The following is a 25,724-nucleotide window of genomic DNA, read 5'->3' on the forward strand; positions in this document are numbered from 1 at the left end:
CAAAGTAATGGTACCTGAGCAGCTCTGAGGGCAGGAGGGCAGGGGCATAAGGAGACGGGGTTCATTGTGGGTTGAACTGTGTCCTCTAAAAAAGATATGTTCAAGTCCTACCTCCCAGGACATGTGAATGTGACCTTATCTGGAAATAGGGCTTTTTTTTTTTTTTTTTTTTTTGCTGCATTGCGCAGCTTGCGGGATCTTAGCTCCCCAATCAGGGATTGAAACTGAGCCCCGGCAATGGAAGCACCGAATCCTAACAACTGGACCGCCAGTAAATTCCCTAGAAATAGGATCTTTGCAGGTATAATCAAGTTAAGTGTGGTCAGACTTGATTAGGGTAAGCCTTAGAAGAAGAGGGAAGTTTAGACACAGACACACAGAGAGAGAATGTCACGTGAAGATGGAGACAGAGATCGGAGTGATGTGTCTACAAGCCAAGGACTGCCAAGCATGGGCAGAAAACACCAGAAGCCGGAAGAGACAAAGAAGGAACCTCTATGAGAGCCTTCAGAGAGAGAGTATGGCCCTGCCAACACCTTAATTTCAGACTTCAAGCCTCCAGAGAAAATCAATTTTGGTTGTCTTAAGCCACTCAGTCTGTGGTAATTTGTTCCGGCAGCCCTGGGAAACTAATACAGGGTCCCTATCAAACTAAAGTATCAGCAGCGCCCCGTCATGGGCTGAATCATGTTTCCCCCCACAAATTTATAAGTTGAAGTCCTAACCCTCAATACCTCAGGGTATGACTGTATCTGGCGATAAAGTCTTTAAAGAAGCGGTTACACTAAATGAGGTCGTTAGGGTGAGCCCTAATCTACCTTATAAGAGGAGGATATTTGGATACAGACAGACGGAGGGCAAACCACGTGAAGACAGAAGGAGAAGGCGACAGAAGAAACCAACCCTGCCGACCTTGATCTCAGACTTCCAGCCCCCAGAACCGTGAGAAATACACTTCTGTTGTTGAAGGCATCCCATCTGTGGCACCTTGTCATGGCAGCCCTAGCGAAAGGATACACCCCCAAACCCCGACATTCACCAGCCCCGCTGGAGGGAGGGCGGCTGGAGCTTTTCCCGGCTGCTTCTCAGGCCGGCCTCAGTGGCTGCCGTGAGTGGCTCAGGCTGGGGTAAGAGGAGCCACGCTGTGCCGTGGGCTTCCCTGGCACCTGCCCAGCCCTTCCAGGAGCACAGAGTCCTCATCTAGTGCCCAAGTGACCAGTCCAGGGGGCACCTCTGTGTCAGGCTCCCTGCAGTAGCTCAGTCTGGGCCCTTCCTCCTGTGACCTGGAGACAAACGGGCCTCCACACCTGGGTAAATGGTTTTGACGTTTCAGTTCTGTCCCTAACCCTTCATTTTCTGCCAGGTCTGGAGATTCATCTTTCAGAGCTGCCTGCTATTTGAGTGGACAGCGTTCCTGAGGAGAATGTACGAGCAGAAAGATCCAGCTTCCTTGTGTTTTGTTTTGAACACATGAGGAAACTAAGACCCAGAGAGGGGAAGGGACTTGTCCCAGGGCACATAGCTATTTGGGGTTGAATTGACCAGAACACCAGGCTCCTGAAGCCAACCAAGCCTTCAGCATGCTCAACAAAGGTACCACATGAGTTCTCAGACAATCCAATTAGGTCACTGTTTTTCCTGCCTAACAGTCATATTAAGATTTGGGGTGGGCTGTAGTTTTTATTTTTTTCCAAAATTTAAAAGCACTTCAGCATCTTATATATTACAGCAAAAGGCAGTTCACATCACTGTTAATAAAACTGTGATTTAACAGAGAGCTTTTAATAACTGCTCAACCAGACATTTTGCAATTAAAAATAAAACTGCAGTAAAGAGAAATGCAGTTCACAATACACTAAGTTGTTCCCTCTCCCTGCCCTCCACCCGCCGGGGCTCCACAATATTGCTTCCCAATTTCAAACCATTTGCTGGCATTAGGCTGTTTAGTACTTCCCTGTTCTCCAAATAATTGGACAATTTCATATTTTTAGCTCCGGATTGAGTCCCCAACAGATAGTCAGACATCCTTTCAGTCTGTAACAACCAGCTCTATCAAGAAAATAGGGAGATGGCAGTACCCACCCCTACCAGCCTGTCAAAGGCAATAACCTCACTGCCTACATAGTCACTGAATGTGGCTCTTTGCTTAATGTAATCCTGAATTTTTATCTCATCACTGTCTAAGATGAAAGTGAGAGTGTTAGAACTACATTGTATTAGTCTGCTAAGGCTGCCATAACAAAATACTGTAGACTGGGTGGCTTAAACAACAGATGCTTCTTATTTTCTCACAGTTTTGGAGGCTATAATTTAGAGATCATCATGCTAGGAGGTCAGTTTCTGGAGAGGCCTCTCTTTCTGACTTGTAGACAGCCACTTTCTCATTGTGCCCTCACATGGCAGAGAGAGAGGAAGCAATTTCTCTGTCTCTTTTTATAAGGGCACTAATCCCTTCATGAGGGATCCACCCTCATGACCTCATCTAAACCTAAATACCTCCCAAAGGCCCCATCTCCAAATACCATCACACTGTGGGATAGGGCTTCAACATATGAATTTAGGAGGGAAACAATTCAGTCCATATTCCCAGATACTAAAACAGCTGACTGGTTATATGCATAGTGCTCATGTGTAAATTTGCACTTGGAATCATATTAGTGAGAGTAGTTCTTTCTCTTGCATGTCTCTCATCAAAAATGTTTTTTCCTCCAAGCAATTTCCCTTTTGGTATGCTGGTGAGGATAATTGAAAAGGAATGAACTATGTTTGAATCCCATTAGTTAAAAGCAAATGGAAGGGTTAATTGCTGTTCACAGGTCTGGAACTGCTCTTTTTAGCTGCAGAGGCTCTGAACGACTCCCAGTAGGAGACCCCAGGGATCTCTGATAATTTCCCCCTGATTATTGCTGTAATAATTCCTCACTCCTCCAACCTTTCTGTAATTTATGGGTGAAATAGCTCTTAAAGAAGTAAAAAAATTAGGCAAATGCTTTTGATCATAAGTGCAGATAATACACATCCCACAGACTCTCTTTTGTGAGGGTTTTCTATACATATTGACACAGCTAATCTTTGCTTCTGCAGCATGTACATAAATACTAACTAAGATGACTGGCATACAGTACTGTTATGTGTCTTTTAAGAAAACCTCCAACCGAATCCAATATTTCCCATGTGGCACCTGATACACTGTGGGCGTGTGATATTTATAGAGTAGTAATAATGATATTTGAAAACACTGTAATGTCTGGAGGCTTTATTTCCCTGCACATTTTGTCTAGAAGGCTGTATTTTGCAGACGTCAGCTTCTGCCAGCCCTTCACAGGGACTGCTGGAATGCTGAGCTTTGTTGGGATTCACAAATAGCTATTTTGAGCATTACTGTCTCTGAACCTCTCAGAAGGAAAGTCACCTTCTCATGTGGGTGGGAAATATTTGTACGTAAGGACTTGCTACCTGACTTGGCCTTCCAATGCTGGTCTTTTGCCCTTCAATAGAATTAAGTTTTGAATGCATTTCCCCTTAAGAACCCCAATAGAGCCTCAGGCTACCCATGGTAATTCATAAAATTGTCAAATCAAAGAATCTTAGAATCAGCTGATCTGTGAGCTGGGAGTGCACCTAGTTACCAATCTAATCAAATCTTCCCCCCTTTTTTTAAGCCATGGAGGACATTGGTTTGGTGACAGAGGTAGAACTGGGATCTTTTTGTTCCTATCCCTGTGCTCACTCCATCACCCCCTGGTATGTTTCTATAGCTAATGCAATAATACATCAGTCTTATTGCATTTAATTTTAAAGTATTTACCAAAAAAGCCACTGGGATAATATCTCCCACTTTAAAGTATCTGCTATGTTCAGGGCCTTACTAAGTCTTTATTTGCATCACCTTATTTAATTGTTATCAGAACCTTACGAGGCAGGCATCATCAGCTCTAACATGAGATAACTGAGGCTCAGAGAGTTTAAGTGTCTTGCCCAAAGTCCCAAAAATAGTAAGTCACTGAGTCAGTATTTGAAGCTAGATGACCCTGCAGCCCTGCTCTTGTCACCAGAGTTGAAGAGGAGTAGGAGATGAAGTTGGAGATAGGGTCCTTTCACATGAGCAGGGCACATCATTCTGTCTGCCCAAGCCAGAGGCATGGGCGTTGGGTATTCACATCCTAGCCTGAGCTCCATTGCAAGTTAGCCACTGACTGCCCATCTGTTAGGCTCAGGGGACCCAGAGGTGAAGGGGCGTGGCCCTGTCTTGGAACAACACTCTAGCTGTCTGGGAGACATGTGTAGACAGACAGCAACAGCGCCTTAAGATCCAGGCTAGAAAGAAGGACAGTTAGGGGCTGTGACCTTAACCCTAGAGGTTGAGGTTGGCCCCGGAGATGGCAATGAAGGAGCTGGGTCTGGAAGGATGGTGAGGAGTCAGCCAGTTGAAGAAGGAGGCTGCGAGGGGAGGTAGGCCTGCCAGGCAGAGAACCTGCAGGAGGAGGGACCCAGGAAGTCAGAGGGGTAGAAAGGGAAGACCTAGGCTAGAGTGGTTGGCAGAGACCAGATCACAAGGGGTCATGATGTATTGCCAAATCCAGGGGTAGATTCCCCCCAGGGGGCTAGGGGAGCCCTGAAGGTCATGGATGGGGGAAGGAGGTCTGACTTGCAGAGATAACCCATTCAGAGAAGAGGGAGAACTAGAGGAGGGGATGAGGCTGGGAGCAGGGTGCCTGGGAGGGTAGTGTAGGAACCAAGACCAAAGGTGACCGTGACCTGAACAAGCGTGATAGAGAAGGTAGCCCATCAAGACCTGTTCAGAAGAGAGAATGGATAGCCTGTGGGAAGGGATTCCCAGGGAGTTGCTGGTGGTGCCAGCAGTTCAGCCCTGGAACAGAGAGGTTGAAATTTCCCAGGGAGAGCTGGAGCCAGGGGAGAGGGCTGTGGACAGAAGGTTCAGGAGAGGAGTGAGGGGTTGAAATTTCCCAGGGAGAGCCGGAGCCAGGGGACAGGGCTGTGGACAGAAGGTTCAGGAGAGGAGTGAGGGGTTGAAATTTCCCAGGGAGAGCCGGAGCCAGGGGACAGGGCTGTGGACAGAAGGTTCAGGAGAGGAGTGAGGGGTTGAACTGGAGGTTGGGTGGAATGGGGAGAATGACAGTTCTGAACATCCAGAAGTGCTGAGAAGCCAGCAGTGCTCGGTCACCCGGGTAGGCATGGAAGAGGGAGACCCTTGGACTGTCCCTGGGTCTGGTTTGCCAGGAGGGTGCAGGGAAGGACTGGGGCACAGGTGTGCGGCTGGAGTCTGGGCCTGGTGAGGAGGGAGCGTGGGGCCAGGACACATTCACAGACTATAAAATTTCCAGGATCTGAAGGAAGCCACAGACGAGGCTCATGTCATGAACTTCTCCAGACAGTAACTGTTGGTGCCAGGATGACCCGTGTTCAACCTTAGGGGGCTCCACAGTTAACAGGAGCCAGACCCCCAAACAGCTGCTTTAAGCACAGCGTTTGCTGCCCCTCTTCCTTCCTGCAAGAGGCTGGCTGTGTTGCTGGATCAGCAGGAGCAGCTCATCCAAGCAAGTGTCTCGCTGGGCGACCGCACTTCAGGACACGCAGGCCCAGGACCGAGTGGACAGCAGGAGTGCTGGACCAGGAACGCAGGGATATCACCCGCAGCTCTGCCACTGCCCTTGTTACTCTGCCCATGACCCAGGTGAGCACCAAGGCCCCTTCCAGCTCTTTGAAGCCATTAATGCCAACTATGAAAGGAGAACACACCAAAGGAGAGAAATTTTTTTTGTTTGTTTGTTTTTGCGGTACGCGGGCCTCTCACTGCTGTGGCCTCTCCCATGGCGGGGCACAGGCTCCAGACGCGCAGGCTCAGTGGCCATGGCTCACGGGCCCAGCCACTCTGCGGCATGTGGGATCCTCCTGGACCGGGGCACGAAGCCATGTCCCCTGCATCAGCAGGCAGACTCTCAACCACTGTGCCACCAGGGAAGCCCCCAAAGGAGAGAAATTTTAAGAGAAGTGGTCATAGGGCAGATTGCAAACTCTCTCACAGGGCAAGTGAAACTCACCCATGATGGAGTTTAGGTCCAAGTGCCAGGGCCTGGTTGGGAGTTTAAATACTGTTGGAGAGCTCAGGGAAAGGAGAATTCCCCATGCACTCGGGAGGAGGGGAGGCCTCTCTCCCTGATGACCATCTCTGTTTCTGTTCTCAGGGCAGTGTCTCAAATGTGTCACACTGGCCACCTTTTTAAAGATCTTGGCAATAGACAAGTCCAGTAAATAGGACACCTGGAGTGTGCCAGGTGCCATGCTAGGTGCTGTACGTGTGCACTTCTCAGCTTCAAAACCACCTCTGGAGGTGAGTACTATTATCCCCACTTTTCCTATGAGGAAATCGAGGCTTGGATGGGTTAGGGAACCTGCCCGGTGGCTGTGCTGGAATCTGAACGCACAGCTGCTGACCCCAGGTCTATCTGCCCACAGGGAGGCCCAGGGACCTTCAGTCTGTCCAGGCAGAAAAAAGGATCACTGCTATCGGGCCACAGAGTTTTCCGTGGACAACACGAGATGTTTAATTCACCCCGACGGTCCAGGTAGGTACCCCCAAGGAATTTGCAATGTGAACAGCAACCTTAGAGAAGTTTTAGGGAGACTGATTTTATGGGGTTTGGACCCCTGGGAGAGGCAAGCCCCCTAAACAACCAGCGGCAGGGCCAGGCTTGCAGCTGCTGAGACACTGTTACCCTCTCACAGGAACACGACCCGGGAGCAGCTCCGTTGTGACAGCGTCTCTGTGGTCTGAGCACCACACATCTGCCTGCTGCTCTGCTGCTGACAACAGGGTGTGACAGACCAGCCCGAGGGCGTGTGAGCGGCGGGGTCTGGGAGGAGAGCAGCGTGTGCTGTGAGGGCTCCCCCTCTCCTCCTGAGGCCCCCAGCGCCAGGTGTGGACCTCCATCTGTGCGGGCATCGCTCACTCCTAATGCAGCCTGGCAGGTGCTTTGCCGAGGGGAAGCGGGATGAGGATCTGGCTGCAGCCCTGACTCATTTTTGTGGCAGGAGATTGATGAGCTGTTCGAGGGGGACTGCACGCGCTCTAGTTCACTGCCTTCAGGAAAGGATCAAGCTGGTGGAAACGAATTCAGTCATTCCGATTTAGGGAAACGCGTCTTGAGGCCTTTCCCTTCCTTTTTGGGTCACTCCTGGGGCCTTACATCTTCAATTGCTTTTTATTCAAAACAAATTTATTTCTAAAGCATTGGCCCATTGTCATTTGAGAAATTTTATTCAGAGTGGAGTTGAAGGAGCTGGTCGGGTACCTTCTAACCACAACTTGGGCCTGCAAAGACATGGTGTACTGTGCCCCACTGTATTGATATTTTGCTTTTAGAAGGATGGCTTTAATATTCAGACATTATCTGACTGCTGTGCCCACTACAATTATGGATAATTATGATGTCTTGCTGAGAAATCACAGTGGGATATGGGCTCTGCAGAAGAAAACAAACTGACACACACGTTCTTGCCTGGTAGCTTCAGAATCTAAATAGTCGTATCTAGATTTCAGTCATGGCGTGAAGCGTGACAAATTCTCTCATGCTGTGTGTGTGTGTGTGTGTTTGGGGGTGGGGGGTGTCACTAAAAGTACTTCTAAAGAAAAAACCCTTTCCCAACAGTGCAAGTGGAGGTAATCAGTAATCTAAAAGGCGGTAAGAAGTGGGGAAATAAAGGACTAAAATTTTAGGGTATTTTAAGACTGAAAACGAGGCTTTGTTTGTAACATACTCATAAAGAGAATGTCAATCTTTCAATAAAGGCTGCAATTACCAGAGTGACAGTCCTCTGGTTCTCATTCCTTAATACAGCAAATATTGATCACGTGCCACCATGTACAAGATTCAAAGCATGCCAATTTTGAAAAATAATAGAAATCCCTAAATGTCAAATTCTATTGCTATACATGTAACAATCACTCATTGATAAGACACATTGTTTTTTTTAATTACGACTATTAGATTTGTAAAGGTTAATATGCTTTTTTACTCAGTGATTCAGATCCTGGAATAGACCCTCATAAGGACAAACCGTTTTTAAAATATAGTGGAAACATTCAACACGTAGAATTTGATGTCCTAGTGCATTTCCAGAGTGGGCCACACACTCTTTCGAAGAAGTGTTAAATAAGAGAGGGGTCCTGCATAAACAGTTGGGGGCGAGAGCCTGGATAGACAAGGGGGATGAGGGAGCAGGTGGGTGTGGAAGCAGAGCAAAACACAGGAAGGAGAGCAGGTTAGAGGAGCAAACTGGGTGAGCCAGCTCGTATGAGAGAGGCTCATCTTAGGTGAGGGTTACACGTAGCTTTCCAGAGCCTCTGCGGACAGTGACTGACTTCTGTTCAAACCCCACGGTGAGGCTTGACTCACAGTTCCGTGGCCTACTAGCTGCGTGGCCTTTGGCATGTTAACTCAGTTTTTCATGTCTCAGTTTCTCATCTGTAAAATGGAGCCCTTTCTTATGGGCCTGTTCTGAGGACTCAGTGGGTTCATCCATCTAGACCAGGGGTCCCCAACGCCCTGGGCCACGGACCGCGACCAGTCGGCGCCTGTTAGGAACCAGGCCGCACAGTAGGAGGTGGGCAGCGGGCGAGCGAGCGAAGCTTCATCTGCCGCTCCCCATCGCTCGCGTTACGGCCTGAACCACCATCGCTCGCCTTACAGCTTGAACAAACCCCACGCCCAAACCGGCCGTGGAAAAATGGTCTTCCACGAAACCAGTCCCTGGTGCCAAAAAGGCTGGGGACCGCTGATCTAAAGGGCCTGACACAGTGTTCAGAAAGTGTTAGCCATTATTATTCAGAGGAGTGAGTGGGTATTTTTCATTGTTTGACCATCCACCCTCCAAATCTCTTCCTTTTGTGTGGGTCCTGGTGGCAGTCAGGGCTTACCCTGCACAAAGAAGGCGGAAGCTGGGCCTGGGGGCAGCCAAATGCATGCCCCCTCCTGGAAGCTTAGTCCTGAGGGAGCCAGACAAAGGTTCTGACTGTGCTTAGAGATGATTTGCAGAGCTGGTGGCCTTGAGGAAGGGGTGGCTGGGCTGTGTGATGGGGCAGCCAGACTTTGCCTGTGGTAAGTTGGCATGACCCCGGCTGCCTAGCCTGCCTAGCTCTGGCCTACTATTCTTCTTTTCTGCTGAGTTAGCCAGAGGTCGTCCTGTGATTCGCAACCAATAACTCTATGAGGAGCCATGCTCACCGGTATTGTCAAACACCACTGCCCCTACAGATTGGGGGAGGGAGCACTGCCCTCTGCAATCCCCTCAGACTGTGGAAAGAAGCCAGCCCCCAAATCCACCAAAGAACCAAAGATGACCTCAGAGTTACCCAGCAAGACCCCAGGGCAGAAATCCCACATAGGGAGATCTTGGCAGACTGCTCTGAAGGGCCGAAGCATTGTGGCAGAACACTTAGTGGGGCAAGGCTGGGATGAACCACACACTGTACCTCTGAACTTGGAAATGGCAGGGGGCTGGGAGGCTGGGGTGTAGGGGAGATGAACAAACATTTACTCAGGACCTAAACCGTGGCTTTTGGGTCTCTAATCCTTTATTACTGTGTTCCTGCCAACTGCTTCTTTGCAGGGAACATCAGAGTTTTCTGCAAGTGGGGCAAGGGTGTGTTTATCAGCTTGTTGCAAATTACATGGTAAACACCATCCCCCTGGTTGAGGCACCTACTGAGTCTCTTTGTTAGATTAATAAGATTACAACAATCTGGGCAGACTTTCAAGTGTTTATTTTCAAAATCTTATTTCAGAGGGTGGTGGTAACATAGTACCAGGCCTTTCTGAATTCTGCATGTTTCTGCTCTAAGCATTTATTTCTCCACATATGGGGCAGAAAAGGTCATTAATCCTCAACCTCTGACAATTTATAGTCAGTGCCCTATAGCCCATTTTTTGATCTTGAACTTAATGCTTATTTTCACACCTCCATGGTGTCACCCTTGTCCCACAGACTTTAAAGGGTAGACTGTCCCTCAGTTTGTAACTATATACATTGCAGCAAAATTGACTCAAAGCAAAATTCTGTAACACAAACGCTATTTTCCCGTTGACTCATATTATTACATGATGGATGTTGCAGCTCCTTGGCAAAAACACGCCACCTCCACCCTCAGGGCCGTGAGGGAGAGTTCTGGGGGACCTGGGGGCACAGCTGGCATGGTGGCCGGGGCAGCTTTTCTCACTGCACTGGGGAACGTCCCATCATGACTTACTGCGCAGCTCTGGGCCCTGTGTGCTTCAGGGACTGCGGGGGGATAGGGATGACTGAAAGCCATGCCTGCCTTCACCGCAGTTCCCCGACACCCTAAGTGGTCTCACACTCCCGGCCCAGGTTGACCAGTTCCCTCAGCTTGCCACGCCCTTCCCCACCTCATAACATCCATCCAGACCCAAGCACAGGGCTGCTCATCTGGGACTCATCCCTGAGCTCTCAGCCTTCCCATATTCCATAGTCATATTGGTCCCTGGGCTCCCCACCTGGTTTTAGATGTGACTGCCTTCCTGTCTGATTCTCTCATAAGGCCTGTACTCTTTGGGGGCATTTCAAATTCATCTTTATATCCTCCATGGTGAGCTTACAATGTACCAAATATTGGGAATTTACTTATTGTTAAATGAGTAAATGGATGAATGAATTAAAAGATGAATGAGTACATAAATGGAGACACAAATAGTAGACAAAAATCCACTAATAGGAGATAAAAATAGTAATTAGCTTTATCTAAGGGCTTTTCAGTTTACAGAAATTTCATACTCATGAGCTTATATGATCCTTGTGGCAAATTAGAAAGGTAGTTACGGGACTTCCCTGGTGGTCTAGTGGTTAAGATTCCACGCTCCCAATGCAGGGGACCAGGGGTCGATCCCTGGTCAGGGAACTAGATCCCAAGTGCCGCAAGTAAGACCCAGCGCAGCCAAATAAATAAATATTTTAAAAAAGAAAAAAAAGAAAGGTAGTAACAATTGTTTGAATTTCACAAAGAGGTTAAATAATAACAGTAATAATAGCTCTAATGTCTGAGGACTGACTGTGTGTCAGTCACTCAAACAGCGTGCTCTGTTAATCCTAAAACCACTGTGCAAGGTAAACCATCATCTTTCACAGTCAGAGAAACTGAGTCTCAGAAACTTGTCTAAAGCCAGAGCCAGGATTGGAACCCACATCTTGGGACTCCAAAACCTGTTTAGTCTCTGACACAATATTGGCAGACAGAGGATGGAGCCAATTCCAGCCAGCCAAAGTGTCCCTGAGCTAACTCTTGAAGGACTAACGTGAAGATCAGTGAGGGATGGACAGCCCGGTCAGTGGGATTGACACGGGCAAAGGAAGGGAAGTAGAAGCAGGCAGGCCAGGCTTGGACCCTGGGACCTGAGAGACAGTGTGAGGTGTGGGCAGTGGCGTGGAAACGATCAATGCCAGGGGCCAGGAGGAACCATGTCATAACAGGCCTCAGATGCTCTGGGGTAAGGTGTTTGGGCTTTATTTTCTGCCCAGTGGAACAGAAGTGGGTGGGATGAATACTGCAGGGCCTTTGAAGTATTCTTCTATGTTAAGGAAGGAAGAAACTAGAGGCAACAAGACCAGCCTATGGCAATAATTTGGACAAGCCATAAAGTAACCTTGCACGTGTAGTGAAGTAGAAATAAAAGGGGAAAACAGATCTATGAGATGTTGAGAATATTTTCCATACCTCTCTCCTTCCCTGTTCTTGAAAATCTTCCCCATCTTTTTTTTTTTTTTTTTTTTTTTTAGGTACGCGGGCCTCTCACTGCCGTGGCCCCTCCCGTTTCGGAGCACAGGCTCCGGACGCACAGGCTCCGGACGCACAGGCTCAGCGGCCGTGTGGGATCTTCCCGGACCGGGGCACGAACCCGTGTCCCCTGCATCGGCAGGCGGACTCTCAACCACTGCACCATCAGGGAAGCCCTTCCCCATCTTTTGCTGGTTCAGGCCTCTGTGCTTCATACTTAGTATTCCCTCTACCTCAAGTGCTCTTTCTTCTCCACACTCCCACCGACCTGGAGAACACCTATTCATCCTTCAAAATCTTGTTCAGATGTAACTCTTCCAAAAAGTGTTTCCTTACTACAAGGCTGATGGAGTTAATGATCCCATTTTGTGCCACCTTCATACTTTGTACATAATTCTGTTGGGGAATCAACGCCAATGTCGGTTTGTTTACACATATCTATCTTCCCTGACAGACAGTGAACTCAATGGTTGGGACTATTTTTTTTTTTTTTTTTTGCGGTACGCTGGCCTCTCACTGCTGTGGCCTCTCCCGTTGCAGAGCACAGGCTCCGGACGCGCAGGCTCAGCGGCCATGGCTCACGGGCCCAGCCGCCCCGCGGCATGTGGGATCCTCCCGGACCAGGGCACGAACCCGTGTCCCCAGCATCGGCAGGCGGACTCTCAACCACTGCACCACCAGGGAAGCCCATGGTTGGGACTATTTTCATCTTTGTGTTCCTGTGCCTAGGGCAATGTCTGACAGGCGCTAAGCACGATGTTGAATGAATGAATGCACGCACGCATGCCTGAATGTATGAATGAGTAAATGAGTGAGTGAAGACATGATCTCCTCTCTCTTTTCCAGCCATTCGGATGTCCAATAGAAGTAAGCTACACTTGTCTTTCTCTCTCTGATGAGGTACTTTGCTTTGAAAAATGCCTTTAATTTAGAATTTGTTTTTGTAAAATTAATGAGTGTCTCATTGGCAAGTTTGAAACATTCAGACCAAGAAAAAAATGGTTGGGGGAAGGGAAAGGAAAGCAGAGGAGAGAGGGGAAAGTTGGTGGGGCCACTGGCCTGCAGTTACAGTTTTCCCTGGGCATGATCAGGAAAAACAAAACACCCAGCCCTGAGCTTGTCTGTTAACAAGTGACCTCAGACAAAGGCTTTGCTTCACCTCCTTCCATTAGCTCACAAGAGGAGCCAAAAGGAAAAGACTTTGAAAATGGTGAGAAACACCATAAAAGAGACATATTATTCTGCCTGGATGAGAAAATACGACCTTGTGAATGAAGTGCTGGATTCCCATGCTCACCCACAAAAAAGATGATTTTAATGTTAAATGTATTCCTTTCACTTACTAAGATATCCATTAATTAGGGAGAAAACATTTTCTAAAATATAAACTTAAATCTGTTAATAAGCACAAATCTTCACAGAAAAGTAGGAAGTACATGGAGACTAGCAGCCTAACCTCTGACGGAAGCCATCTGTGACTTCAGAACAAGCATTTTTACTGACTGGAGGTGGCACACTGTTGTGAAATGCTAAATTAAATACCACTAAACATTATTATGCCTTCAAAACGTAGTTACAGGCTTCAATAAACACACTTTTATCACAAGAACACACAATCTAAAGCCAAAATAATTTGGTTTAATGTGCCAAAAATATGCTCACCCCATACATTGTTAGAAAGAGCAGTAGGAAAAGAAATCTAAACTTTGCAGCTAATTCATTTGATGGCAGCCAACATCTCCTATCTCCCTTGGCAAGAGGGCCATTTTCTATGTTGTATTTTGCACACAGAAATCTGCATAGAGTGATTTGCATACCAAAAACACACTTGTGAAAGAAACTGTTTGCCTAGGGGCCAGGGAGACATGGGGTTGCCGCGGTTGGCTTCTATACTCACAGCAGACTAGGCTACTTGCTTTTCATTTCCCTACGCACTGCATTTCCCACAAAGGGTTATGTACTTTACGATGCATTAAAAATTAAAGCAAATAAATCCTGTATATAACCAAGAACAACAATACAACACAACACAGGCTAAATCTTTCCATGCTAACCGCCTTCCTTTACTAAGGGACTGGTAAAATAATAAGTGCTATAATATACTGAGCTTTTATTTTATACCATGTGTTTTACATGATTTCTTGCTAATTCTCACAATCAGTCTTCAAGGTAAGTGCTGTGGTTCCCCATTTTCCTTATGAGGAAACTATGACTTGGGGAGGTAAGGTAACCTGTCAAAGCCATGAAAAGCCAGTGGTGAAGCCAGGCTTGGAAGCCTGGTCTGATTGCTCCACCCTTTCCTGCCACCCCCACCTCCACTGTCTCTCTTTCCCCAGTTTTGCCAAGACCATTGTTCCATTTCCGAGGGCCAAGTCCGGGGGTCTGAGGTGGTGGGGACTCATGCAGGGGAAGGTATACCACTTCAGTTTCCTGGCATTGTTTCTGACTGGAGCCTAGAAGCAGGACAGCCAGTCTCAAGGCTCAGTGAAGGTGGCCAATAAGCTAGCTCAGTGACAGACATGGGGTGAATGGGCAATGGCCTGTGATTCAGAGGATGTGTGGGGGGAGAGACAGATTGGTCGCTGCACAAAGAAGGTACATGGTAGTTGAGATGCAATGGAACCCTCCCACTCGGTGCCCATGCGCTATCACCGATTCAGGGCCAGCCCAGCTGTATTCTTGGAAACACAGAATGGTTTTGTGTGCGCTTAATTATAATGCTACTTACAGAGAATTTATCAGCAGCAAATCGGATGCTTGGTGTATTTCTTTTTTTTTTTTTCACATCTTTATTGGAGTATAATTGCTTCACAGTGGTGTGTTAGTTTCTGCTTTATAACAAAGTGAATCAGCTATACATTACATATATCCCCATATCACCTCTCTCTTGCGTTGTCTCCCTCCCACCCTCCCTATCCCACCTCTCTAGGTGGTCACAAAGCACCAAGCTGATCTCCCTGTGCTATGCAGCTGCTTCCCACTAGCTATATGTTTTACATTTGGTAGTATATATATGTCAATGTCACTCTCTCACGTCGTCCCAGTTTACCCTTCCCCCCACCCCGTGTCCTCAAGTCCATTCTCTACATCTGCATCTTTATTCCTGTCCTGCCCCTAGGTTCTTCATAACTTTTTTTTATTTTTTGGCTTGGTGTACTTCTTAAGGAAAAAAAATTGGTAATGGCTCTTTGAAATTTGTTCATCTGATGAATCCTTTGCATTTTTCCGATACGCAGCATTTGAAAGAAATTGGCCATTTCTGGAAAGTCAGTGGGGAGAAAAGTGCAGAAAGAAAAGAGTGAGGGTGACTATAAAAAAGGTTTACAAACATTTTCTTTCTTTTAAGATGTTTCTTCTCACCTGGTTTCTCTTTTACAGAGCATGATAGCAAACTTTAGATCTAATCATCTCTCATTATCCATGGACCGCCACTGTCCAGATTTCTGGTTTTGAGACTTCATTATGGATTAGTCACTGTTAGAAAGGAGTTTTTCTGACACTGTCAGTAATAAATCCCTTGTGATATGATCTATAGTAGCTCTGTCTCGGAGCAATTTCCAAGCTAAAGGAAGTAATGCGACAACAAAACTGTTTTGGGGGCAGGCAAATCTGGTTTGAATCCTGGTTTTCTCACTATGGTTTTACCTTACTTTGAGCCTCAGTTGCCTCGTTTGTGAAAAAAGGAAAAGAATATAAGGGCAAATCCTGGTTGCCTACCCAACAGCCATTTACCTCGTCTTCCATGCTAATGACAACAGAAAATCTTGGTTTTGCTCAGGACTCCATGTGCCTAATCCCCGCAGATGTGTCACATTGATCTAAGTCCTCCGTTCTTGTTGTCAGTGATTGGTTTATAGGGGCTACAGGAAAGCATGTGACCTAATTCTGGCCTATGAGGCCAAAGGGGAAATCAGCCAGAAGCTTGTGAGAAAGATTTTTCTCTCTGATAAGAGAGACATGTGAAGAGAAAGCCCATCTGCCTTTGCCTTCCTTGCTTCCTGATCTGGATGCTGTTGCTGAGATGTGATGCTTGGTATGGTGGCAGCCATCTCTTGAACACAAGGGGAAACATCACAGACACACTACAGACGGCAGAGAAGAAGGACCAAGAGCACCTAGGTCCCTGGGGACAACACTGATCTACTGAACCAAACTTGGTCCTCCTGTCTCCAGATTTCTTGTTAAAAATCAATGTCTTTATGGTTTAACCTGTCGTGTAATAGATTTTGTGTTGTTTGCAGCCAAAAAAAAAAAATCCTAACTTATACAAGTAACAAACTCACAAAATGGTTGTAAATAAATGATACATTGTATGTAAAGTTCTTAGCACAACGCTTGGTACAGTAAATGGTTGCTATAAATATTAGTAACAGCATTTATCAGATATAGGTAACAATCTAAAAAAGCAAAAGTTTCAAAATACAACACAGATGAATAAGGTGAATGATAACTGATTTAGCGCAACCAAAAAGCTTTATATTCTTGGTAAGAGTTGGGGGAGACATTAAGGTATGAGAAAATGATTACAGTGACAAATCCTCATATCTGGCAGTAGGATGTAACTACAGCCAGAATTCGAGCACTACTGGGGATGAAGGGACCGTGGTTCTTTGCCAGGTTTCCATCCATCCTCTTAAAAACGGACAGTCACCCTGTCAGCAGCTCCGATTCCTGTCTGAAGCCTGACAATTAAGTGTATTTGTGACAATTATGTGAATTACCAGCCTTGCAAAGGGGCAGAGTTCTTTCAACTCACAGAATCTCTTTCCAGAATACCATTTTTTTTTTTTTTTTTTTTGCTGTACGCGGGCCTCTCACTGCTGTGGCCTCTCCCGTTGCGGAGCACAGGCTCCGGACACACAGGCTCCGCGGCCATGGCTCGCGGGCCCAGCCGCTCCGCGGCATGTGGGATCTTCCGGGATCGGGGCACGAACCCGTGTCCCCTGCATCGGCAGGCGGACTCTCAACCACTGCGCCACCAGGGAAGCCCCATTTTTTTTTTTTTTTTTTTTTTTTTTTTGGTGGTACGCAGGCCTCTCACTGCTGTGGCCTCTCCCGTTGCAGAGCACAGGCTCCGGACGCGCAGGGTCAGTGGCCATGGCTCACGGGCCCAGCTGCTCCACGGCATGTGGGGTCCTCCCAGACCGGGGCACAAACCCATGTCCCCTGCATCAGCAGGCGGGCTCTCAACCACTGCACCACCAGGGAAGCCCCAGAATACCAAGTTTTACTAGTATTTTCTGAAAACATGTTTTATGTCTTTATGGCGGGAAAGAAATACTGATATTCATATATTAAAAATATAATAATTTAGAAATATCATTTCCTTAGAAATAGCCTACCATTTTGGAGCACTGTGGTAACTCACAGGACTACCTATAGTTTAGACATGAAATCACCAATTTTTGAAATAACCTACTAGAACACAAACTAAAAATACAGTAAAATAACATGTGAAAGTACTTAGCTAACAGAGGTAATATCATATAGTAGATACTCAATAAATAATCTTAGAGTAAACCAGATATTTTCCTTCACTCTATGTTTTAGTAGAGGCAAATGACAAGATTTCAAACTAACACTGAGGATTAAACACACGCACACGCATACTCACATCCATATCCATTTATGTCTAGAGTCTATGTACATCCATCCACAAAAGCCCTACTACACCTTCTATAGTTATTCAACAAGCATTGATTTTCATAGCATTGATTTTCATAGCTGATGGCCCATGAGGCTTTACAAAGCTTTGTGCAGAGGCTTTACAAAAAGTTATTTACAAAATAATCTCTAAATTATTAATCATATTCAGCATATTATAAAAGAGAAATTAATCAAGGATTGTAAACAAAAGGGGATTTTAAACCACCAATTCCTGAATGTTTCTGGTTAACTGAGATTTTCTTGGACACTATACATACACCTGCTTTTCACAAAATCCATCTGTTCCCCTTTCTTCCTTACAATAGAGGGCAAAATTGTTGGTGTCTCAACACCTTACATTGCGAGATGATTCTCCAAAATTAATCATCTCTGCGTCACTAGAAACGAAGAGCTTTTTCATTCCTTAGAGGCAATTTCCAGCCTTCACAACATGGTGGATTTTTTCCTACTCATTTATATGGAATTTAACACGTCACAGACAGCAGTTTGCATTTGGAGCTGTAGTCTTAACTTGATTGAGGAAGATAGAGGTAAGGGCTGTACTTTAAGGAAGAAATAGATATTTAAGGTGCATTTTATAGTCTCATGATATTTTTATAACAGCTTTATTGAGATATAATTCACATACCATGAAATCCACCCTTTTAAAGTGTGTAACTCAACAGCTTTTACTATACTCACAAAATAGTGCAGCCATCACCACTAATTCCACAACACTTGCATCACTCCAAAAAGAAATCCCATACCCATCATCAGTCACTCTCATTCCTCCCTTCCATCCCTCAACTCCCACTCCAGCCCCTGGCAACCACTGATCTACTTTCTATGGGTTTGCCTAATCTGGACATTTCATATAAATGAAATCATACAACGTGTAGCTGTGTCTAGCTTCTTAGCATAATGATTTCAAGGTTCATCCATGTTGTAACATGTACTTTATTCCTTCGCTTCTTTTTACGGCAAATGGTACTTTATTCTCTTTTTATGGTGAAAATATTTCATTGTATGGATATACAACATTTTTATCCATTCATCAGTTGATGGACATTTGGGTTGTTTCCACTTTGGGGCTATTATGCATAAAGCATCACATGATAGCTTTTTTTATGGAGATGAAATTCATTTAACACACAACCATTTAAAAGTATAGAATTAAGTGGCATTTAATTTTTCACAATGTCCAACCACCACTTCTCTCCACTTTCAAAACTCTTTTATCACCCAGGGGAAACTACTTCATATCCATTAAATAAGCACTTTCCATTCCCTTCACCCCGACCCCAGGTAATCACTAATCTGCTTTCTGTTTCTATGGACTTGCCTATTTTGATATATTATGTAAAAGGAATCATACAATATGTGACCTTTGGTGTCTGGCTTCTTTCTTATCCAAGTTGTAGCATGTATCAGTACTTCATTCCTTTTTATGGTTGGATAATGTTCCATTGCATGCATATATCATAATCTGTTTATCTCTTCAACCACTGATGGACATCTGGGTTGTTTCCACCTTTTGGCTTCTCATGGTATTTTAACATTTCACTTGTCATCATCCTAGTCCAGGGTACCATTCTCTCACCTGGATTGCAGCAAGAACATTTTTTTAAATTAATTAATTTATTTTTGGCTGTGTTGGGTCTTTGTTGCTGCGCGTGGGCTTTCTCTAGTTGTGGCGAGCGGGTGCTACTCTTCATTGCGGTGCGCCGGCTTCTTATCGCTGTGGCTTCTCTTGTTGTGGAGCGCAGGCTCTAGGCACGTGGGCTTCAGTAGTTGTGGCACGCAGGCTCAGTAGTTGTGGCTCGTGGGCTCTAGAGCGCAGGCTCAGTAGTTGAGGTGCACAGGCTTAGTTGCTCCACGGCATGTGGGATCTTCCCGGACCAGGGCTCGAACCCACGTCCCCTGCACTGGCAGGCGGACTCCTAACCACTGGGCCACCAGGGAAGTCCCCAGCAAGAACATTTTAACTAACCTCTCTCCCTCTGCTCCATTTCTCTCCAGACAGTAAATTGAAGGTCATTTCATGCTTATAGTCCTTCGGGGGTTTTCCAACGGCTCTAAGAACACTCTAAGTTAGAATCTTCAACAAGAACTACAGAGCTTGCGGTGAATGTCTTCCTGTCTACTTTTCCTATTTCACTTCACATCACGCTGTCTGCAACTGAAGGGCTCCAGCCAAAGTGAAGTCTTAGTTTCTCAAAACCATCAGTCCTTCTCTTTCTTCAGGGGAAATGCACATACTGTGCTGTGTATCTTCTCTTTGCTGGTCTACCTCCTACTTATCCTCTAGGTATCATCTCAAATGCCACTTAGGTGTACAATCTTACAACACCCTACACTTCTTTGCAGCATTTGCACAATTGTAAATTTTTTTCCACTAGACTTTAAGCTCCACAAGGGCAAAGACCATGTGTTGTGCTCCTCATGAGAACTCTTCTGCCTAGAACAATGCTTGGCACATGGTAGATGTTGATCAACAGTGTTACAGACTGGGTACAGGCAGAATTAGCAAATTGTCTCTAAAATTTTGGATACTCTATAACTGAAGGTCTTAAAATATGCTAACTAAAATGGACACACATACAAACAAATCTTAGTTATAATTACATCGTTAGCATCCTCTCTACTCACCAACCCATCCAAATAATAGCATTTAGGAAAATAAGACAAAGCTTTATAAATAATACTAAAATTTAAATTTCCTTTCAAATAGTTCTTTGCTCATGATTTAAAAAATAATTGATCTTTAAGATCACATAAAACAAGCATACTTTAATTGAATGGTTGCCTATCAAAATGTGTTCTTCTGACTTCAGAAAATTATTCTTGCCTTTGAAAGGATCTGAAGAAAAACTTTCTAAAGACACACTTGTACAGCAAGGAAAAATACTCATAACATTAATACTTTGATTCTTTCCAATCTTTATCAGTGTGGTTTAACAGGTAAATATGGCCTTTGTTTTTCAAGATTTTACCTACTCTCTTTATTCACTTCTCAAAAGACAGATCAATGGATGAGATTACAGCTCCCTATCGTGAAATTAATCTCAAATACTTGAAAAAACTACTTTTAATCACCACCTGGGGGAAAAGATAAATAGCCCAAGCTAGTTTTTTTAGCTGTAGGAACTAAAGCTTAGAGGAAAAAATTAGAGAATGTGATAGGGTAAAGCCTCTTGTTGAAACTGCAGTACCACAATTTTTTTAAAAATTAAAATCACTGTTTTTATGATCATCAGTCCCTTCAAGTTAGGGATGAGGCACTGACCTGGTGCCGGAAATAATTTAAATATTAAATTAAATGTATTTAAGTATTTTGCAGTTTGATTACTTCTAAGTTATTACACAATAGGCTTTTCACAATTGAGACACATTACAAACTTTCCATTAGTGCAAAATAAGTAAAGTTTTATAGTATATACAAATAGAAGATTTAAAAAATATATTTTTTGAGGTATTAGAAAAAGCAATTTATGAAAAGTATAGTCATTGGTTATGTCAAGGTGCTGGGCTGGAGTGATGAAGAAAATGTGGACTCTGATTCAGACTGTATCAATTATTAGCTTTATGAGCAAGCTACCTAGCTTCTGAGTCTGTTTCATTAGATATAAAATGGACTACTTCAAAGATTGAGATTGCATGAAAATGAATATAAAATGTCTAACAATACCAGACATAATCTATGGCTTTTCTAATTCTAACAGATATGCACGATTTCACAGAGTGGTAATTACAGACAAGGTAAAACACTGAATAGAAGTTTAAATTGTTCCAAAGGAATAGTAACTAGAAAAAAACACCTCATGACTCTGAACTCACATTATCTTTCTTAAATTATGTTTTATTCTTCATTGTTAGCTACCATGGTCCCTATTTATTCAGACATTTGTAAACTACCATGAACGATGAAAGGCAAATAGAAATCTAGGGACTGGGACTTCCCTGGTGGTGCAGTGGTTAAGAATCTGCCTGCCAATGCAGGGAACATGGGTTCGAGCCCTGGTCCGGGAAGATCCCACATGCCGCGGAGCAGCTAAGCCCATGCGCAACAACTACTGAGCCTGCATGCCACCTACTGAAGCCCGCACACCTAGAGCCAGTGCTCCACAACAAGCGCAGCAAGAGAAGCCACCGCAATGAGAAGCCCGTGCACTGCAACAAAGGGTAGCCCCCACTCACCACAACTAGAGAAAGCCCGTGCGTAGCAACGAAGACCCAACACAGCCAAAAGTAAAATTAATTAAAAAAAAAAAAGAAATCTAGGGACTGAATATGAAAACTGCTGACCCAAACTAAGTAAACCCATCCTGTCAACCATGTCCATGACAGTAAGAATCATGCCAAACAGTTCTCCTTAGATTATACTTGTCTAAACATACACGTTGTATATTACAGAAATTATCTGGTGTTGTCAACAGAACAATCATGAAATACCACAGACCAGAATAATCGGTCTCCCACTTTCTTGAAACTCCATAGATTTTGTAGCAATTCCTTAAATTACATTACATTAGAAAGCAATTTACTTAATAAATTATTGACCAAAGAAACTTCCTACAAACATTTTACAACACTAGTTAAAAATATGTTTTAAAATTTTGCAAAAATGAAACTGCACAATTTATTTCCTCAAAATTTATCATTCTCCTTCCTTGAGAACTTTTCTTTTCCACAAACCTGGACACTAACTTCCTAGGGAAAGTTAAAGTGTCTTAAAAATACATAATGAGGGCTCCCCTGGTGGCTCAGTGGTTGAGAGTCCGCCTGCCGATGCAGGGGACACAGGTTCCTGCCCCGGTCCGGGAAGATCCGACATGCTGCGGAGCGGCTGGGCCCGTGAGCCATGGCTGCTGAGCCTGCGCGTCCGGAGCCTGTGGTCCGCAACGGGAGAGGCCACAACAGTGAGAGGCCCGCGTACCGCAAAAACAAAACAAAACAAAACAAAACAAAAAAACCCATAATGACCTGTCTCCTGCATCCTCCCTAACAAAATAGGAGCGCTAAGTATAAATTTCATTGCATCTCATTCACAAGTTCTGACTTTTTTCCTCCAAGCTCTTTATTATCCAGTCAAGACGTTCAAACATACTTAGACACTTTTTTTCTGTTAACCACTAAACAGTTTACTATTACATACTTAAAACATTAACATATCCTAAGTTTGTGGTTTTTAATACAAGTTGTTAGGGCAATTGTGTAACATTTTGGTAAATCATATCAAATATCATATTGAAGTTTATTTCTTATTCACATTCTATAAACATCTCTAATTCACAGAATTTCACTAATTTTATAGTTTCCCCAGTCAGAGATGTGAAGGCTACAGAAAACTGAAAACGTGCCTTATAACTTCAATAAATTTTATGAACCTCAACCGCTGTAAAGATCAATGAAATATCTACCACATTAAATGAATGACATTTGTTACATTAAAAGTGAGATTTTTTCCTTTCAAAATTACAAAAAACATTCTTTAATATTTAACCAAAATTTGTTGGAATTTGTAGGGGTATGTGTGTGTGTGTGTGTGTGTGTGTGTGTGTGTGTTTAAATGTCAGGGTGGTATGATTTTCTTTCGATGTATGGCTGTTGAAAGCTGAGTTGTACAAAAGAAATCTTTAGAGAACAGAGACTTTTCTTTACATACTTATTCCCAGAGCCTGCCCTTCATCTCATTTTGGTTTTCCACATTGATCCAATTGTAGCACTTCCTGGAGCGAGCTAGGTTCTAATCAGCAACATCAGGAAGAGAATAGGACAAAGCCAAATGAGAAAATGCAGATTTCATGTCATGCTCTTTGAAAACAGTGAATGTTTTCTAAGCTATCAGGCAATGTAAGTCACAACGTTTAAACATTAACGTTTAATAATTTTTACCTGTAATGGACATGAGCAGGAAATATGGAATGGGTCCTTTATCTATTCAATAGGTGCACGATTTCTACTGAGATGAGCACCATGTAGCAGAATTTTACTTTGCTCTCTGTCCCACATAGTTGTGCTGACCTTAAAACCTCATTAGTAGGCTATTCAGTAGTGATGCTTGGATAATCTCCACCGAATGGTGGATCAAAGAAGATGCAATCTAGAGGCACGAAATCACCTAACATTACTTCCTGTTAAGAATTTGTTCCTTATGATTGTGGAAAAGCTATTGAGTTAAAGCAACCATGCCGACTCCCCAAAGATAATGGTTCAAACCCCCAAAAGAAATGGTTGCAATTCTCTTGGATTGCCAGAAAGAAGGAATCAATCACTTAAAGAAAAGTCGGTCTGCGTGTTAAGTCACCTCTCCACAAACGTTAACATCCTACACACTAGTATCGTTTGAATGCAATCCTGCACCGAATCGAAATACTGGCCAACAGTGGCCACAGGAGTCATCCAATCCACGCCTACTTCGCTTCTTTAGGGATTCGGATGTTTGAGGGACCGGAGGGCGAGGCAGCTTGAAACAGACCTTGACCGAGTCACAGATGAACCACTGCAGCGCGATCAGGATGCCAATCATGATGATCCGGGTGAACAGGCCCTTCCACATGGCCCCGAACCCCAGGTTGCGGAGAACCTCAAAGGCCGTGCTGCCTTTCTCCTTGTTCAGAACGGACATGACGGAATCGGCCGGGTGGGACACGACGGCGCAAAGACGCCAGCTATGTAGCCGGCCGCGAAGGTCACGGCCAGCTGCTCAGCTTTGGTGTACTGGCTCTGCGGCTTGGGCACCACGTACCTGGAGAGCACCTCGACGGTGCGCTCGAAGCCGGCGAACTTCATCATGGTGTAGGGGATCTGCCGCATCCAGGGCGGCGCCACGCCTTTGTAGAAGGCCCACCGGCCCTCCTCACCGTACATCCTGGGGGCCGCGGCCCGAGGCGGCCAGGTACAGGCTGCTTCTCCACTCATAGCCCTTCTCCTGGCCCAGGAGCTGCGCGTAGAGGGTCTATACGGAAGACTTCGTATAGGCCGAACTTGAAGAAGCCCTGCAGGGAGTAGTAGCCCAGGAAGGTCGGGGCCCAGCCTCGGGCCAGGCCGCAGAGCCCGTCGTTCCGCACCGTCACGCCGAAGCCGCTCAGGATGCCCTTGTACTTGCTGGGGTCCACCTGCATGCGGCACTTTACCAGGTCCAAGGGCACAATGGCCGTGTGCGTCAGCCTGCAGCTCAGCATCCCACCCAGGCCGCACAGCTGCAGGTACTTCATGGAGCCGTACTCATAGCTGGGTTCCTCTGCAGCCTCCGCCCAGGGCCTGCCCTTGAGTCGGCCCGCGCTTCTCACCTGAAGGGTTCGGTAACTGCCAAAGTCATACGTGGCACGTCACACCGAGCAGTTAGCTCGGTCTAGTCACACACTCCCCTCAGCCGGCGCTCCTTCCTCCCTCAGGGGCCCCGGTGCATTGCGCATGCGTCTGAGTTTACCCCCGAGAGCCCGCCAACCCAAAGGTCAGGGTGAGGGACAGGCCGGCCGGCCCCCACAGGGCTTCAGTCGCGCTCTAACTTCACCTGCACACCCCCTACCATCGGCTGGGCTGCTTTGGGGTTACAATCCCGCTCCTGTAATTTTAAGTAGGGGCATCGCCCCGCCCCTCACCTCCAGGACCGCCCTGTGCCCCGCCCTCATGCCTTCGGGTGAATGGGCTTCTGGTAACGGCAGGAATCCCGCCCCTCAGCCCTTTTTAGCCAATGGTCAGTGGCCCCTAGGTCTCACTTTCGCTGGTGGGTAAGGCTTTCCGTGCCTAGAGTGGCTTCTGTCCGGCTCAGCGGCTTAGTCCAATACAAAGATGCTAAAAAAATAAATCAACAAGTACAAACATGGGTAAACACATGAATAGGCAAGTAAATAGATAAGGAGGTGAGTGAGAGGGCGAAGAGTCGCCATGCACTATTGCCTTCCTGAAAGGCTTTTCTGGAGTCCTCACTCAACTGCCCGCTTATGGTAGTGGTCATCTCCATGGCCACAGAGTGTTCTACGGAGAGAATGGGCAGAGAGAACCAGGAACCTGGCGTTGGAGGCCCAGTGCCTCAGCTTCCGGCCTTACCTAACATTCTTTTGCAGATGGGAAGGATATCTCCCTCCAACACCCACACTCCACTCTTGTTTCCCTCCAAGAGTTGTGAAGGTTTAGGAAGCATGGAGGTTCTCACTAAATTGAGAGAGGGTGCTGATTATTTTCATTCATTAGGTATTTTTTTCATTGAAAACTGAATCCCTGCTATGATTCTGGAGTTTACGAAAGTCAGAAATCCTCTCTCCTCTTA

The 25,724-nt window shown here is 45.5% G+C and overlaps 1 pseudogene; it reads right to left on the minus strand.

The window, feature by feature from the left end:
- Nucleotides 1–4,354: 4,354 nt before the first annotated feature.
- On the minus strand, nucleotides 4,355–25,086 carry LOC132502932 (solute carrier family 25 member 3-like; annotated as a pseudogene).
- Between the last annotated feature and the right edge of the window lie 638 nt (nucleotides 25,087–25,724).

The sequence above is a fragment of the Mesoplodon densirostris genome, chromosome 2 (genome assembly GCF_025265405.1).
Source record: "Mesoplodon densirostris isolate mMesDen1 chromosome 2, mMesDen1 primary haplotype, whole genome shotgun sequence".
NCBI lineage: Eukaryota > Metazoa > Chordata > Mammalia > Artiodactyla > Ziphiidae > Mesoplodon > Mesoplodon densirostris.